The 19,326-nt window shown below is 33.3% G+C and overlaps 2 pseudogenes across 1 annotated transcript; one reads left to right on the top strand and one right to left on the bottom strand.

Annotated features, from left to right (window-relative positions):
* Positions 1–10,229: 10,229 nt before the first annotated feature.
* Positions 10,230–10,348, bottom strand: LOC148762569 (5S ribosomal RNA; annotated as a pseudogene).
* A 1,520-nt stretch (positions 10,349–11,868) lies between these two features.
* LOC148762568 (uncharacterized) lies at positions 11,869–18,371 on the top strand (annotated as a pseudogene). Its single transcript, XR_016026177.1, has 12 exons — positions 11,869–12,368; positions 12,545–12,643; positions 12,741–12,832; positions 13,778–13,878; positions 14,965–15,055; positions 16,055–16,113; positions 16,223–16,342; positions 16,754–16,822; positions 16,929–16,981; positions 17,133–17,240; positions 17,986–18,150; positions 18,257–18,371. The product of XR_016026177.1 is annotated as an uncharacterized LOC148762568 (transcript).
* Positions 18,372–19,326: the final 955 nt, after the last annotated feature.

Here is a 19,326-nt window from a genome sequence, read left to right as displayed (position 1 = left end):
TCCGAGATTAATTCTCGTCTTAATCAACTATCAACAAACTGTCTTGAGCCTGAAAATGGATAGGAAGAGGGGTGAGATTATGATTACATAATCCCAGTGAGTAAACAATTACCATCAAAAGCATCTAAAGCCGAGTAGATGGAGACAATATAAAAATGTTATATCTCAATAATGTTCATAACACAAAACTCGTTTCAATCTATACCAAACAATTTCTTTTCATCAAAATTTCTCCGACTTATGAATTTCTTAAACTTGGCCCTTGCCAAAATCATTCTCGCAGGTACCTTCGTCAAGATATCCCACTGAGACCGCCAAGGCTGTTCAATGACCCATACCCATAAACATGTTTTCATATCTAACATACAGCCGTTCCTTGGCGTTGGTTGAGTTTCACTCTCACGTGGTGGCCCGAACGTCAGGTGCACTCAAATCATACCTCAGGAGATACTTCACCGAACATCTCCCCCCGGAGGTAAGTATATAATTGAGTTACCGTGCCCCTCTCATAGGCAGTCCACGGAAACCCCCACCACTGCAGTGATCGTTTAATATACCACCAGACCCATAAAATTTCCAGTAGCTTAATATGGCGAATAAAATTTAATCCAGTCTACCGAGACCAATCCAAAATTGTTCATATATTTCATACCAACCCCAAAAATTTAGCCATCATGCTACCATAGTGTCATAAGCCCCAATTTCAATAACATATAAAATCATAAATTTCAACACAGTCTCCATATACTCAATTTTCCCAAAACAATATTTGATTTCAAAACCAGTATAAATCTCATTTTTATTAAAAAACATTTTAATTGGAAAACATAATATTTTATAATTTAAATTCACCATTCAATAAAAGCATCAAACAAGTATAATTACTTTAGATATTTAAGACGATAAATTGTCCACTCACAGTTCTAGGAGTCGACGTACTCCTAATCCCAGTCTTCAACCACAATTTCTGTACTTTTACCAGTGTAATTTGCTCACCACATATCCACAATGTACAATACATAATTCACCACAGCAATGCTTGACCATTATAAAATAAATTTAGACTCGGTATATATGCATGATATGATATACAACTTATCCGACTACCGCTTAAATGCAGTGCTGACCTAATTCGGCCTATTACCCGATTAAATCGATATACGCGTCCGTTTAAACTTCAAATTAATTTTTTTCAGTTTCTATACCTCAATTGCACCCAAATTGACTTAATGTCCCTCAGTGTGGTGCAAATTATCAGTCCTGATAGCAAATTACGAAAATACCCCTAATGGGTAAAAATTCATATTTTTGCTCCGAAAATTTCCATTATTTTTCTAGACTCATAATTCATCATTATTCATCATAATTCCTCAAATAAACATCAAGATCATCAGCTAATATTCCCCTAGAAAATTCAGCCAATAATGGTAATGGAGGAAAATGAATTCTTTTCTTGTTGTTTTGTTTCTAAATATGCTAAACTAACTTAAAACACTAACATAACTTAGAATCAAATTAATCTAACAAGTTTCTCTCTCCTAACCCATTTTTTTCAGAATTGAATTCATCCTCAAATCACATGATTCAACCATGAAAAATGATGGGAAATGCATGGAAATGATAAATCTTAAGCTAAGCTTGAAAAATCATACCTTTAAACACTTGATTCCTTGAAAAATCACACTTTTTCTTTGAATTTTCTCACTCTAGGGTTTGTTCTTATTTCTCTCTCTCTCCTGATGGTTTTGGCTGACCATCCCAATGAAAAATTCTGAAATTTTCAAGCCTTTTAATAGGCTTAATAAAATATTATTATTTTATTTACCTTTTGAATATTTTATTATTTTATTTTTTTTCTAGCCATCTTTTTGACTTTCTTTTTCTACCACTCAATCCTCTTCACTTATCCATGTCTTCCATGAAATTTCTAGACTTTTCCAAAGTTTTGGTGGAGCAAATTTTTAAAAATTACACTTTTGCCCTCTTAAAGTGAAAAATTACATTTTTACCCCAAAAACTGAAAAATTGCCCATAGACATATTTTTCATCCCTTATACTCATACCATTCTCCAATTTGTCAAATGTGATCTAAATTCTCTCAAAATCTCAAATTTTATCCGCGAGTGGAAAAATTACAATTTTACCCCTAGATAGTGAAAATTTCGATTTGACTCCGAATTGATCCTCGAACTCCTAATTACCGTTTTGAGTCATCCCTGAACTGTGAAATTCTTAATTTCACCTTAAAATTCCTATTTGAACTAGTTCGAGGCTTAATCGACTTAATGATACCATTAGGAGCAATATCGTCTTTTAACGATTTCTCGAATTTCCTAAATATACAAACATTCTATCGAGCATGTGAATGACATTATAATTATTTTACAAAGCAGGGTTTGACAAATAATCATAATTTTATTAATTAATTTAATTAATTATATGAATTTGCCCTTAGTTACATGAAATTTAAAAAAATAGCTAAATTTCAAAATTATTATAATCACAACTTCTTTTTAGATAATTAACTTCATATATTATAAATTTATATAAACAAAGGTATATATATTATTTAGTAATTAATTTATATAATAGTAATTATATTCTTTATAAATGAACATAATATACAATATAAAGTGTATGTGTTAAAAGATATTACAAGTTATAGTAACTATAAAGTGTGTGTATATATATATATATATATATATATATATATATATATATATATATATATATATGTGTGTGTATAGATTACAATTAATAATTTTATAAATTATAATTTTTATAATGTTAACACAAAATAAAAAATATATATTTATATCTAAAGTATATATATACTAAAAGTATTAGTATATATATAATATAGTAATCATATTTCTTATAATATTACTCAATATATACAATATATATATTTAAAAACATTTCAAGTTAATTAATAATCATAGTTTAATGAATTAATTTAATTAACTATATGAGTTTGTCTTTAATTACATGAAATTAACAAAATAGTTAGATTCCAAAACTATTTTAAGCTTAAAGATTCTCTTTAAGTATATATATTATAAGTTATAATTTTTGTAATCTTAACCCAAAATAAAAAGAACATGCATTTTTATTAAAAATGTATATAATAGTAATTATATTCTTTTGTAATATGATATGATATTCATATTATTTAAACATAATTAATAATCTAAAAAAAAATTTATTTATGTATATTTATATCATCACATTAGTTATTTAACTAAGTATGTTATATATATATATATATTTGTCAATATATAACAAACACAACGGTTTGTCAAGATGGTGGAGATGGTGAGTGTTCCCTTTTGTGGCTTGGGTTCCAGTCATCTCAGTATCAATTTTATTTAATTATTTAAATAATAAAATATATAAATGGGTATTTGTGAATAGGTTCGGTGCGGGTATCCATCGAAACCGGTTAAAAAGTAATCGGAATCGGGTTCGGGTTGCGGGTATCCAAAGTGTGATACCCAAACTTGGTTCAGGTAGTAAAATTACTACCCGAACCTGCTCCTAACCTGTTTAATGAGTACCCTAACCCGGAATAATTAGGTCGGGTACCCGTTGACATCCTTAGTCTTCTTTTCTCCGCTGCTGAGGCGACATTGTATCCGCACCAACTCTTATGCATGGGCCGTGAAGCAAACTTAACCGAAGCCCATTAATCATAAGCACTCTCCGACTTTGCCCCAAATAGCCTCATCCCCCTCTGCCTCTCCACTCTCCAGGGCATTCGACGCTACTGTCTTCTTTTCTCCGCTGCACCCAAAGGTACTCTCCCTATTTTTTGGTGCTGACACTGGTATATGTTCTAAGCATCAATTGCTTACTCTATCGTCAGGTCAAAATATTAAAATGAAAAATTAACTGTACTTCTTGAAAGTTTAGTTTTAATCTGATGTACTGTCATATTGCCGTGCTACTGCCTTTTTGTTTTTTTTGTCTGAAAGTTATTGGCTTAGAGGATAAATAATATTTGAGCTAACAAAAATGGGATGACCTTATGCTATAAAGGGATAAAAGTGGAAGACGAGAGAGGAGAAATATGATAGAGAAGAAGATGAAGAAGTAGAAGTAGAAGAGAAAGAATCAGCAAAGCGAGGTTCTATTGAAAAACCCCAAGGAAAAGCCCCAGATGAAGAAGAAGAAGAAGACGAATCCGGAGCACATGAACTTGTCGGAATCCCAATTGCTCCCAATGATCAAATTACCAAAAAAGCTGGGGTCATTTTTGTTCTTGAGAAGGCTTCTTTGGAAGTTGCTAAAGTTGGAAAGGTATATCGAATTTCTTTTTTTCTGTATATAATGTGATATTATCTTGGTCATGTGAACTTTTTTGTCTGTCTCAAATAATTATTTTGATTTTTTCTTTGCTGATTATTATTATTATTATTATTATTATTATTATTAATTAAAAAAGAAAGCTCAATATGTACCCAGTTGGCCAAAAAGACTACGACTTTTAGGCCCCAAAATATTTAGCTAGTTGGCTCAAGAGTTTATGTGTCATACCACTTGACCAAGATCATGCTATGTCACCTAATTCAATGGTTGATCACATTGTTAATTATTGTTCACAACCCCTCATTTAATAAAAGTATGGAGATTAAGTGTGAGACCTTAACCCCTATATGCTCATAACTACGCATAGACACAGTAACATGGGCTAGGGGTAGTTTCATTATTTCCTCTAAAAAGCTCTCAGAAGAAGGTTTTACGATATTTTAAGATTTAAATAGGCCTAAGACCGAATAAATAACGTGTAATGATGAAAACAAAAAGAAAACTAGAAGTTTCGATCATTTTCACAATAGGGGCAAAATGGTCATTTTGCAACCCGAGTCAAAATTTTAAGTTTTTGTAAACACAAATAGTTTAGATCATTGTGGACCTTGTCCCAATGTCAAAAGAATAAAAAAATTACACAAAAGATTGGAGAAGAACAAGTTAACTTGCTAAAAGGCATTTTTGTAATTTCAAGGGGAGTTGGATAAGTATGAGCTATTAATATCTTTCTTCCAGCAACTTCCTCATTCTCCAGCAGCTTTTCTTCTTCTTCTTCCTTCTTCCCTCTCACGTTTCTTCATCTTCCATGGGAGTCCTCTTCAAGCTTCCATAACTTTCTCTCTCTAGCTCCAATTTTCATGCCTTGGTGCACCTTTTCATGAAATCTTTGTGCTCTTTCACTCTCTCACTTTAAAACCGTTGAAAAATCTCACTTTCATACTTTCTCTCACTAGTTAGGTGTTTAGAGAGAGAAAGAAAGAGAAAGCTCCCATAATAGCTTGGAAAATTTATTGGAAATAATTTCAAAGTTTCAAGCTACCAAGGTGAGTAGAGGGTGTCAATTTTAAAAATTTTCATAAATATATACCTATAAGTATGATTTATTTTAATTGCAAAAATTATGGATAGCATGTGCTGGTAGATATTTTAGGGAATTGTGAATGTTTGTAGTTAAGGTTATCCACTCATTTTAGAGTGATTAGGGTAGTGAAAATAGATAGCCATTTAAATGGCAATTGGAAGCTAGCTAAGAGAAAGCTTTAGACTTTATAAGCATGTGAATTGACAAATTGGTGATGCTAATGTAATGATAAGTTCTAACGAAGTTCCATAGCTCTAATTGGACCATTAGGAAAGTTAGAGTCAGCTAAAGCTTAACTAATACCGGTGAGTGAGCATGCATTTCAAAATGTTTTGGGAAAATGCTCACGTGTGTTAATGAATCGTTTGGGAATTTTATCTGTTTTTGCTCTAAAATTTGCCCGGGAACAAGCTTTTGATAATTGACTCAATATTGTGACATGTGGCTGCTTGGATTCATGCACAACTACATTATGTTGCTATATTTATAGATATATATATATATATGTTGTGCATGATAGTTGATATGTGTGATGATTATAACTATGTTTGTGCACAATGTGGGGGGATGCACATGCCAGTGATGGCGTGGTGAAGGAGGTGGATGATGATAGTGCCTGTGTGCACGATGTGGGGGGATGTACACGATGGCACTGATTGTGCACGATGTGGGGGGATGCACACGATGACTCCGGCTATGTACACGATGTGGGGGGAATGCACATGAGCTGGTTGTGATAATGGTGATATTGGTGTTTATCTACGTATTTATGTATATATATGTTTATGAAATAAAAGCTTATGAATATGGCATATGATTGAAATGCATGTGAAACTTGACATGTTGAACTTTGGGAATTATTATGCGTTTCATGTTGATTCTTTTTGTCATTTTAGCATGATGGCTTTTTCTTGAAAGAAAGGAATTTTTTTTTCATGGTGCTCTATTTCTCACTGCAGCGAGATTTATTCTCACTACAGCGAGAAACTCTCGGATTTGGAGGGGTAATGGTGGTCGGAATCTCGCTGCAGCGAGAATGCCTTTCCGCTGCAGTGAGGATCCGTCGTTTACTTGACTTAAATTGCACGAATGCTATTAAAGTTTTCGCTCTTCAAATTCTTTGTTGAGCATGGACCCTTTTTATCAAGTGATTTACTCATTTGGGGTTTACATGAGAGGTTCTGATAAGAGCTAAACTAAATTGCATTGTTTTAAAGATAAATGCATCATGATTTTCTTTAAACCTTCCTTATTATTTGCTTGTTCCCTTCCTTGTTCACTCACTGGGTTTATACTCACAGTTTTCAACTTCATGTTTTTAGATCAGGAGGCAGTCGGTAACTAGGTTGAGGTGCCTTTGTAGACTCGACTCTTGGTAGGTGTCTCGGCATTCAGTAGCTGTACATTCGTCGAGCTTCTCCGCTGGACATCGAGTCTCCTTTTGACATGTATAGACAAATATGATGTTAATTATTAGAATACATACTGTAGACAATATGTGTATATTTTAATGAGTAATGCTAGTACGAGTTGGCAATGGTTTTCATCATTTCGAATTGAGATTTTGAATTATGACTTTAGTAACTCGTGGGATGGAATGATAAATAGGTAATATAAGTAGGCTTGCTTAGGCTTAATGGACTACATCCATTGGGCCCATACGCCGGTCATGGCCAGAAATTTGGGTCGTGACATTAAGTTTGCTGAAATCCAACATTTAATTTTAACCTATTTTAAATTACAGAGTTTCCAACTCTTGAACTCGGATGATTATGCCAATTTCTTGCGGAAAAATAAGAAGAATCCTGTCGATTACAGACCTGACATTTCTCATCAGGTTATTTTCCATTCTTTCTTTTTTGTATTTATGCCTATCATTATACTTCTTTTGTTAAAACATGATAAAAAAAATTTTACTGCCATTCTGGTTTAGAGACAACGTCCTGTGTAAAAATCTTAATGGCGGATTTATCTCCTGCTCACTAACTGCCAAGTGCGCCATTAAAAATCTTAAGGTACTATGTGAGAAAAAATCATACCACAAGGGATCTATGTGGAGTTTACCCTAGATAATTAGAAATAACACATAAAGATTATGATTTTCATATAAAATACACTAGAAAAGGGTTTTGCAAAGAGAGCAAATAAGTTAATTGTAGTTTTTTTTTTTTAGTTTTAGTATATTACTATTATAATATCACTAATTAGTATACTTTCTTTATTAAATTTTTATGTAAATGATAATAATAATAGTGAATATATAAGAAGTACCAATAAATATGCACTAATATAGTAATTTAATAAAGTAGAACATTATCATTTTAAATAAATAAATTTAATGTAGAGCTATTATTGATTATCATTCTCCGAGAGTGGTCACCACCAAATCCATGACAATGAGGCATACTTCATGTTCTTCTTTGATATCCTTTTGGAACATGATTTCTTCAGCTAGTAGGATCACTTGAAGGTAGTTAAATCTACAAATATAGAGTTTAAACTCTAATACAAATTGTTAGCTTAATTAGAATGAATAATCTAATAAGGGAGTGAATTGAATTTCTAATTTTTTTTTAAAAAAGTAAACTTTCAAAAGAAATATACCTAACATTAAGATGATTATAAATTCAAAAAATATTTAATTGAAAGTAAATGAAATAAAGATAAACAGTGAAGTGTGGAGAGAATTACAAACTCGATTTATTGAGGTTTGACCATCGTATTGGTGCTTACGTCCTCTCTCTTATCTTGCAAATAAAGAGTTGAATTCACTATTGAATTTCAATCAATACAAATACCTTTTGAAGTTAAGATATAACCTTTCTATTTTTAAGGCTTAGGTTAAAGGTTAATGTATAACCTCTTCATCTCTCAAGGATTTGAGTGTTTGAGATACAAGTAAGAAAACCTCTAATAGGTGAATATTACTTCGTGAGTACAAGTTTGCAAATCGACAATATCAAAGATGATTACAAAGAATAGAAATGAAAACTCCAATGGATTTAAGATCACACTTGATGGCTTTGAAAAACTAAGAAGAATGAGAAAAATGCTTGCTTTTAACTTGTTTCTTGGAGAAAACTATTCTTATTGGAAGAATAGAATGAAGCGATTTATCTAAGTAAATGATTATGAAGTTTGGAAGGTGATTGCAAATGGTCCTTACAAATCGATAAAGATAAAAAAAAGGTAGATGAGTAATCAAGAAGGAAAATGAGTGGGATGCAAGTGACATCTAGATAACTCAACTTAACACCAAGGCAATGCACACTCTCTTTTGTGCACTTGGTGTTGGCGAGTACAATAAAATATCTATGTAAATAAAACAAGCTTGTAAAGTTTAAAATTTTACTATTGAATAATTTTTTTGTTATACCTCATTAATAAGGTAGCAGCATTTGGTGAATACATTGTTAATGCATCATATATAAACCTTATTTTTATTACTTTTGAATTTTTTTTCAACATTTGTTAAAAAAAATATTTGAAAAAAAGCTCTTAAATTATTTAAAAAAATTTAAATGAACTTTTATTTTTTAATTATGTTCAATCAAATTTTTATATTTTTATTTTTATTTTTAATCAAATAAATTATTGTAACTATTTAGTTGATTAATTATTATTAATCATTTTATAATCATGTGGTACTAATATAATGTTAACGTGAAATGCGAAAAATGTTATAATCATATTATCATGCTTTATTATTTTGACTAACATCAGTTAGTCTATAATTAGTTATAAAAATTTAATTAAATTAAAATAAAAATTTAAAAATTTAAATAAATACAATAATAAAATTAAAATTTGTTTAAAATTTTCTAACTAGTTAATAATTTTTTAAATATTATACAATTAAAAAAAATGTTATCCGAGTTCTTTTGAGCCATTCTGGTAATTTCGACCACCACTCCCAAGTCCCCACGTTTGGGGGCAAAATCCACAGGTAGGAAACATAAAGCGAAGTCCAAAATAGGGTATTTTCAAACTTGCTACCAGCAATTCCTCTTCTTTTTGACGCTGAGAACTTGAAATTGGAGGAAATGGAGAGAATTCACGTGGTCGTTCGAACGAGGCCGCTATCTCAAGAGGATGCGAAGACAAGCCCTTGGAAAATCTCTGCTAATTCCATTTTCATCCCAAATCACTCCACCAAGTTCGAATTTGGTAGTTCCTCTCTCGGATTAATCAATATCTGCATCTTTTTAAAGTACATCTTTTCTTATTTTTTGACAATTTTTTTTGATAATTTAGATAGGATATTTGGTCAAGATTGTAAGATCGAAGAGGTTTATGAAGTCCATACCAAAGAGATTGTGGCGGCCGCAGTTCGTGGATTCAATGGTGCCATTTAATTTAATTTATTTTGTTTTCAGTGGTTGTTTAATTTTAGTCAATATGTAGTTCATTTTAAAAGTTTTGGTAGGTTTTTGAAGTTTGCATTTTCTTCCAAATGCTTCTAGGGACTGAATTTTCTCATATTATATGCTAACAGGCTCTCTTCGAATATGTGTTAGATGTGAGAAAAGTAAATTTGAAAGAAAAAAAATGAAAGCACAAAAAATATAGAGAAACTTTCTTCCACGCAATCGATGGGAAAACAAACAATTAAAAAGCGAATGAAAGCATGCTTAACTGCAGAGTTCTGATGGGATCCAATGCATTAGTGTTGGTATGATCGCACCCGACATGTCTTACGCCAACAATGCACAAGACCCTTCCCCGCCTTTGCCTCTTCCATGCCCCCCGTCGAGCCTAACTCGATGTTCTCGGTGCCTTCGCCCCAACTTTCGAGCGATCGATGGGAAAACAAACAATTAAAAAGCGAATGGAGAAAGGGGTGCAACACAAAGACTTCCCAAGAGGTCACTCATCCTAGTACTACTCTTGCCCAAACACGCTTAACTGCGGAGTTCTGATGAGATCTGGTGCATTAGTGCTGGTATGATCGCACCTGACATGTCCTGCTCCAACAATGCATAAGATTTCTCCCCGCCCTTGCCTCCTCCATGCCCCTCGCAGAGCCTAACTCAATGTTCCCAACAGCACTGGCCCAACTTCTGCACGGACGGACGTCCGTTGACTTGTGAGAAAATGAATAATTAAAAACGAACGAAAAGAGAGATGCAACGCGAAGACCTCCTAGGAGGTCCCCCGTAGTAGGATTACTCTCGTGCGAAGTTCTGATTGAGTTAGATGTATTAGTGCCGGTATAACCGCACCTGACATCTCCGACGTCAACAGCGTTTAAGCCCTTTGCTCCAATCTAATATGCCTTAAACATTAGGTAATGAGGCTCTATCCTTTTTGGTATGTTTTTTAAAAAAGGATGAACTTTCAGCTTGACACTCAGCAATGAGAAATGGTGTTATAGGGACTCAAACAGGCGATGCAAATATTTAGTTAAATGAAACCTAATTTATTGCTCGAAATGAAATACTTGTACTTTTGCTTTGGTTCAAAAAATGTTTACGATTAATAGTCAATCAATTAAGTTTAATTAGAATGTTCCTTATTATTTCGTATCGCTTGATGCTGACGTCAAGGGCAAGAATATAACAATGAATAACGATATGATACGTTAAATCGATGCTGTGACTTGATATGTTAGAATCGCGTGAGTATTAAATGACAAATAGAACATTGATCGATGACGCTTAGTTAATTGTTAAAAATAAAAGAAGTATTTGGTTTAGAACGAAAATATTAAGATTCGATTGAACAATAATAAAAAAAATTTAATAGTATAGGAAAAATCTCTTTGAATGTTAGATTTAGAACCCAAGTGCCCAAGTGCCAGATCAAAGATTCTAAATAACCACGAGTTGATAGCTTTGCACGTGCTACCTGGTAAAACAGCTCCCTTGGTCCTTTCTTTTGTGCACTGTATAAACCGTGGGGAGCACTGTTTTCTTTCCAGTGGGGGATACCCGTTAGGAACATTTACTTTTCTTATATCACTAGTTCATTAGATACCTCTGTGCATCCTGAATTCGCTTTTTACCTCATTTTCTCGTTCATGATCATCTGGGAGAAAAGCTCAACCACTATCATATTTGGAAGGCAGTGACTGAATTTCGCTTACTGCTTCTCATCTGAATTTTAGGCAAACCATTGTAAACTTTGTGATAGTCTATTATCTCTGACTTTGTTATTCTGTTTTCTTGAACATCTATTTAGTGTTTTAGAGTGTTCAAGAGCCTATTCAGTTAAGTCTTTAGATTTATCTGTTCTACTTGTTCAATAATTTTCGTCCTTTAAAAACTGAAATTCGAATTTATATTTTTAACTCGTGACATTCACATGTCTATCATTCAATTCAATATTTGGATGCAATAATTTTCATGATTTTTCATTTAGTTACAAATTTTTCATAAAATTAGCATTTTACATATTCAATGAAAAATATAGTTATTCTACATCACATAAATTTCTTATAATTCTTTGATAGAGAGAAGAAGAAATTTTCCATTTAAAATTTTAAATCATCATTTTGAATTGTTTTGTTCCATCAAAATATAAATCATTTGTCTGATTAATTTCGAGGTCGCTGTCACCCACCCAGGCGAGATAAAAAAGCCCAATAAGAGTTTTTCTATCGAGGTTGTCTTCTTTAACCCAATTTGGAGAATTGAAGCTCAGAGAGTAAATATTTTTATTCTCTTCTGCTTCCCCTCCTTGCCGCCACCCGCAGCGCAAGAGCCTAGAATTTCCTCCAATTTTTTCTCTTCTTTTAGTCGTGTGAAAACCATCAAAACCTCCTGCTTCTGCTGCGGTTGCCTCTTGCTACTGGCAAATTACTCGTCTTTCTGCTAGTAGCATAGAAAGAGGAGAAGAAAAAACATGGCGAACCATGGTGGAAAAATGAAGTCCGTCTCTATAAACGGGGTGAAAATGTATACAATATCTTCCCACCTGCGCTCCGTAGCTGCCTGGCTCTCTCTTAAGAAGCAGCGATCTCTCTGCAAGGACAAAAGTAAGAGCAACCTCTTTAAAATCACACCTAAAACCCTAAACCCTAGTTGGTCGTCTTTGGTCATTTAAGTTATTCAGGCTTTTTACTTTTAGCGGGTTTCAGTGCTACTATATACCATATTTGTTTTGTTGAATGATGTTTTATGACGCTTTCTCTTTATATTTTTTTAATACTAGACCATATGGAGAGGGTAGAGTTGATTCAGGATTTGAGGTTTGAAACTGCAACCTCGAAAATCAAGATAACTCCTGATGGGGAGTTCCTTATTGCGTCAGGTTCATTAGACTTCACCTTTTATAGTTTATATTTTCTTTTTTCTTTTCTAATTTCTGAAGTTCATGCCAGTCTTATTGGTTGGCTCTCACCATTCAGGTATATATCCTCCACAAGTGAAAGTATATGAGCTTAGACAATTTTCTATGAAGTTTGAGAGGCACTTGGAATCCGAAATAATTGATTTTCAGGTATTTTATACGTTTTAAAAGGCTATCACTAATGATGCAGTAATTTAAAGTGTTGGCTAGTGGATTTGTTGCACATGTGACTTTTGTTGATTTCAAAATTTTGAAGAATTGTGAAAAGAAAAACAATGAATCTTCGATTTTATATGAGAAAATTCAATAACCTAACCTGTTTATTATGTGAGGGCAGATAATACCTTTTGCTGCTAATTTTTTTGACTACATTGTTCTTTCAAACTTCTGTAAGAATTTTCTTCCTCTCTCCCCCAGTCTCCTCTTTGTTCCTTATTTAATTTAGATACACCCTTGATTCCAATGTAAGTGTCCTCTTTGCTTTTTATGATGTTTCTTTGGAACTGTAATAACAATTGTGTCTTCAAAAACAACAATCAACTAAGCCTTTTCGAAATAACTATTTGTTCTAAAAATTTGAGGAATAATAGTCATTAACTTTACAAATCTATCCATGATAAGGCATTTGATTCTGACCCTTTGGTGGTGTGAACCATTTTCAGATTACAAAGGGTAAAATCTTCTTTGGCACTTTTGGTAGGAGTATTAGGTTTTCTTCGCAATTTTGGTAGGACAAGAAATATGGATGGAAGGAGTATAAGATTTTCTGGGCAATTGTGTACGTTTATATAAGTTGTCATAATTCAGTGTTTAAACCACTTTTGCACCTTCATTATCTTGTTAATCAAATTGTTCTCCTTCAAATTTTTTATTGATCTTTTTATATATGGTTTAAGCCTCGGTGCTTCATATAAACACAACATATTTCTCTCTCTCTCTCTCTCTCTCTCGTTCTTTCTCTCTTTTCCTGAGTTTCAGTGGGTTCCTTTTTTCGAAATTTTAAGTGCTGAAACTCTTAAGAACATTAAATTTATGTTTACAAATTTCTCGTGCTATGTGGTACTATAATGATTGAGTGTTTTTCTATAGCTATAGGTATTGGCTGATGACTATTCAAAACTTGCATTCTTATGTGCTGATCATTCTGTTAATCTACATGCAAAATATGGAGAGCGCTACAGTCTGCGGATTCCAAGGTTTCCTAGTGCCTTAATTTTTGCTTTTGCTCTGTTTGTTTTTGGGGTCAAATCCAGTGTTACTATCATATATTGCACGCACACCTGGTCATTCTAGATGGATGGTTGAATTTTAGTGATTAATAGATTTTATAATGAGCTCTTGCCATTACTTGTTGGTATTCCAATTCTAAGGATGTCACTATTGCCACTTTATGTTTATTTGACAAAAATGTTTTTGTAATTGAATCTGTCCTCGATGTCTCCTTCTTTACCAGTGGGAAGGAAAGAGAAAAAGAAAGAAAAAATAAAAATGAAAAGGAAGAAATAAAGAATAAGAAAAAGAAATAAAAATTGTCATTTAGGTTTTGATGTGTCATGTCTTTTCTTTATTTTTGGTCTTCATAGACCAAACTGGTTTTGACATGTCATGACTGAAATGTCCATTCGTCTTGATAGACCAAATTGACAGAATCAAAATTGCAAACATAATAAGGTTGAAGATTTCTATTGGAACAATTTAAAGGTTAGGGATCAAATGTGACCAACTTAAAAGGTTAAGTACTGCTTGTGCAATTTACCTCTTCAATGTACATACTGTTTTGTTTGCTCAATCTCTTTCAATAATGACTCCTGAATAAGAAATTGAATTAATACTACCCTAAAAGGGTCTCCCATAATTTCATTTTCTTCCTTTTTATGCTTTTACACTCATTATCTTATGGAAGAAGTTGTGGTTATTTGTTGTTTAGGATATATGTATCTTCTTTGACCTTGTATGTTTGTCTATACTTGTTATCCTTGCAGAAGAAGTTGAATTAATACTACCCAAATGGTCTCCCATGATATCATTTTCTTCCTTTATATACTTTTACAGTCATTATCCTTATGGAAGAAGTTGTGGTTATTTGTTGTTTAGGATATATGTATCTTCTTTGACCTTGTATGTTTGTCTATACTTGTTATCTTTGCGGAAGAAGTTGTGGCTAATTGTTGTCCAGATGTTTGTGTATTTGCTTTGACCTTTGCAGTGCCTGAAATGGACTGACTAATTAACAAATTTACAAGTTTTGATTAACGTTGTCTTGTCCATCTGATGTTTGACAGGATGGGAAGGGATATTGCATATGATTGCTGGTCTTGTGACCTGCTTTGTGCTGCATCATCTCCATATCTATACAGAATTAATTTAGAACAGGTAATTCATTGAGATTGTCTAATGAGTGGTGGATTCTTTTTATTCTCTCTTTTAGCCCTTATGAGACATGTGGAGATTTCCATCAACTTCTGATTTGCGACACAAGCACAACAACCTGAAAAAGATTCAAGAATAATGTTGCACATCTAGTCACTTTTAATTTAGCCTCTGAGTTCAAATTTGTTGTCTGTTGAGCATAAAACTGTCTTAACAGCCTTCTTTTTAATGTTTGTGGATTTTCCTCAGAAGAAATGTTGGTAATTGGGTTGAATGTTTGCAAGGAGAAGCTATAAGGTTTTTGTTATAAAAAAAAAATTTCAAATAAAGGTGTTTGTTGCACTTGATAAGAACTTATGATCTAAGTTTAAAGAGTTTGTTCTGTTTATTTTGAGTTCATTTTATTTGTGGATGGGGATTCTATTACCTACATGATTGTTTGTGCTCCTGGAAAATTTTTTGGGAGAAAGCTGATTATTGTTAACTGATGCGTCTGCAGTAATGGAGGGGTGATGAACTTTCTTTTAATTCATTTTGCTGTAGGAGCTGTGATCAGTATATATATTTTTTTTTGAGTAGCTTGAGAGGATTGGCATATAGCGAAAGTTTGCTGAGAAAAAATATGATGTACTTTGGGGCTTAGTATTGCCATCTTTGATATGGTTAGTTTGGAATGGAACCACCACATGTTTTAAAAGATAGAGCTTCTATGCAAATCCTTAACTTAAAGAATTCTTCATTTATATTTCTATTATGTTTCTCTCAGATTTTCTTTTTGGAAAATTTTGGTTTTCCTTCATTTTTTATTTTGTTTTTGTTTTCTATATTTACTGTTTGCTAGGATCCCACCATTTTTTCCCCTTTACTTTTGATAAAATATTTTACTTATTAAAAAAAAGATGCTTATGCATGCCTAAAGCTGGGGATTTTGTAACATTGGATTTCTTTTTTGCTAAAAGTGTATCATTTGTTTTATTGATGATTGATTTCATTCTTCAACAGGGAAGATTCTTATCCTCTCTTAACATACAATCTCCAGCACTGAATGTGGTTTCTAGAAGGTTCTTGTGGAATGTTGGTTTCTCTTTTGACCCTTTTTATTCTTTTTTACTATTGACAATTTCACACTAGGTTTGCTCATTCAAGGATGCTGTGTTTGTATGGTTTCAGCATGCTCCATGGATTAGTTGTTTGTGGTGTGAGGATGGTGCTGTTGAGTGCTTCGACATGAGAATGAGATCTTCAATTGGCAGAATCAATGCTGTTTCACCTGCAGGTGATGCTGATGAGGTAGCTTTTGCTGCTTAATCTTGATATTTGATCCATACATATTCTGTTGCAAGTGTCTGATGTAGGCTTTGGTTTAAAGTAAGATTTTTTCAGTCCAAGTTTTTTTTTTTTTTCCTATCTCTCTCATAAATAGCTTTGGGGATTATTTTGCTATAATGGTCGCTTGTGGGCCTTCTTCTGTATATGCTTTTAGAAGTTGGAGCTTTTCTTGACTTTTTGTAGCAATAATTGTTCTTAATATGCTTGAAAGAAACGCTGACAAGGAAACATAGTTGAATATTTACTATTCATTCTGCATATCTCTGCATAGATCCATGTGGCAGCCTTATGCATTTCCTGCAGTTGATAATATCTGCATTTCTATCATGTTCTTTAAGTTTAAAACTCTTATTGGCACTGTTTGATTTGTAGGAGGTTACTGCAATAGATTTTGTAGAGAATGGGGGTTTCCTCATGGGTGTTGGAAGTAGTGCAGGAAAGGTATGATTCTGTAGTGGTGATACTCGATCCTTATCATGCCTGCATTTCATGAATTTTTTTTGTTATATCACCTTAAACATTTCATTATTGATGATAATATGTGCAGGTGATGATCTATGACTTACGTTCTTCATCTCCTATTCGAGTTAAGGATCACATGTAAGTGAGGGTGCTTACTAGCTTTCCTAATTTGCGCCCCTTGTTGGGGACGGTATGGTTAGTTGTGCATGTGAAGTCTTCCTGCACCAGTGTGCTCAATTTTCCTTTGGTTATGAGTTATTAATATTTGGAAACTGTCATTGTTATGCAGGTATGGTAAACCAATATTGGATATTAAGTGGCACAGCACTCTAAACTTTGAGCGACCAAAATTAATACTACAGATTGTCATATTGTTAAAATATGGGATCCTGAGACGGTAAGTATCCTCCCTGTTGTACTGTTCTTGTCTTTGTGTTTAACTAGGGGATCCTAAGAGATTAAGGTCACCATCCTCGTTTTCAGGAATTTAATGTTATCAAAATATGCACACATTTACGATGTCTTAAGCCCATAAAGGTACACTTTATGATTGAACACATTTAATGTGGACACATTTACGATTGAACTTTCATTAACATCCCCACGAGTCCCTCGGCAATTAGAACTTGGAACTCCGTCTTGGAGGTCTTGGGTAAAAATCATGGGATGGATGCGTTGGGATTTACGAGATGCGAGGGGGCTACCTCTCATTGTATAGCTGAAGATCATATGTACACAAAAAAATAAAAAAGAATCCCTTATATTAGCATACAATTCTTCAGATCATCATTGTCAGTCATTTTCAGTATCATCATCATTATTGTATTTCAGTTATTAGAGGTATATCAGTGTTCTATGGAACTGTTATATCCATCCAATAATGCATGCACACAGGCCTACTTATATGCATATTGGATAGTTTTCTACATAGATGCATATGAATTCGTTTTCTTTTGAGGACGTAACATGTGTATGAATTCATTGTACACACGATGTTGTACAAAAGCATGTTCATGTACAACCATATTCATGTGATATGTGTTTATGGTGTGTAATATTGTACCTTAGTAGTGGTAGAGTACTGTCTCTGTGTCAATGTCAAAGCTTGTATCTAACCTTTGAGTGATTTTTCCTTTGTCAAGGGAGAAGGTATGACTAGCATTAAACCAACAGGTGGGGCTATCAATGATATCTGTGTGTTCAATGATAGTGGGCTGATGCTACTGGCTTTGGATAGCAGCCAGATACCTGCTTATTTCATTCCTGCTCTGGGACCTGTTCCTAAGTGGTGTTCTTAATCTCTAATGGTGTGTTTTTAAGGCATATCCTTATTTCATTCTGTTGTTTAGTTAGATGTACTGTATTTGGGATCTGGAGATATAATGCTGATGCTTACTTTGCATATATTTACAGGAAGAGCTTGAGGAGGGTGGACAAACAAGCATATATGACAATTATAAACTGAATCTGATACTAAACATTACTGTGCTCAAATTAATTAATATCAATCAAGTGATCTTAACTTAAACACCATAAAACAACGAATTCAATGAAAAAAGTTTCCATATCAAAAGCATAAGAATGTCGACAAAGCCAACATTTACAACTAATGACATTTTTCAACTCCTAGTTAAGAAATAAAAGAAACACTTTTAATTTTATAAAAAAGACATCTTTTAACCGCCACCAAGCAAAAAACGTAAGCAAAAAAAAAAAACATATATATCATGTTTTACAAGCAAAGTAAACATCATTTTATAATAAAATGAAGCATGACACATATAAAATATAATCACTAATCATGAACACGTGGTTGAGTTCGCGTGAGCATCAAACTTGACAAAGGGAACTTCATTCTTGTTGGGGATAGAGTTCTTGATCGTGTGATCTTGGACTCTATATGCTATCTAGTAGTATAGTGTGGTTTCATGAGTCTGATTGATAATTTTGGCTCTAACTATTTGGATTTGGACTTTCAGTGCTTTAAGAAGTGTAGGATCCGTAAGTGCCATGTTGTAGTTTGAGAAGAAAATCATGTAGATTGTCCCCAAGTCGAGTGAGGTTTTAGTAATACCTTGCAAGCATTTTCGTATTTGAGGTATCTGGAGTCTAACAAGGCAATTCTAGAGAATACAGGGCGACCTTTGATGTCGCGGTAGTTTAGCACGAGTTGGACTGCGCCATAGTGAATGTGCGTGTATCCTTGCTCTAACCACTGAGCTGGAAACTCTAGAGGGATCTTTATAGTGACAAAGTGCTCTTGAGGACCAGAAGGAAGTATACACTGGTCCAACTTTGTAGCAAGTATGAACTCTTTTGGGGCTTTTGTTTTGTGTAAGACTAATCTTTTTACAGAGGAGGAGATAGAGGTAAAAGGTTTTTTAAAGGCTTTATATGGGTTTAGAAAGGGTAAATGAGAATCTTCAATTTGATTGCTCTCGAGTATGTGCGTAATCTTGTAGAAGAAGTCGTATTTAGTAGAA

This window comes from Theobroma cacao, chromosome 5, assembly GCF_053813885.1.
Source record: "Theobroma cacao isolate CCN51 chromosome 5, ASM5381388v1, whole genome shotgun sequence".
Taxonomy (NCBI): Eukaryota; Viridiplantae; Streptophyta; class Magnoliopsida; order Malvales; family Malvaceae; genus Theobroma; species Theobroma cacao.
This window is presented reverse-complemented; position numbering and strand designations above follow the sequence as displayed.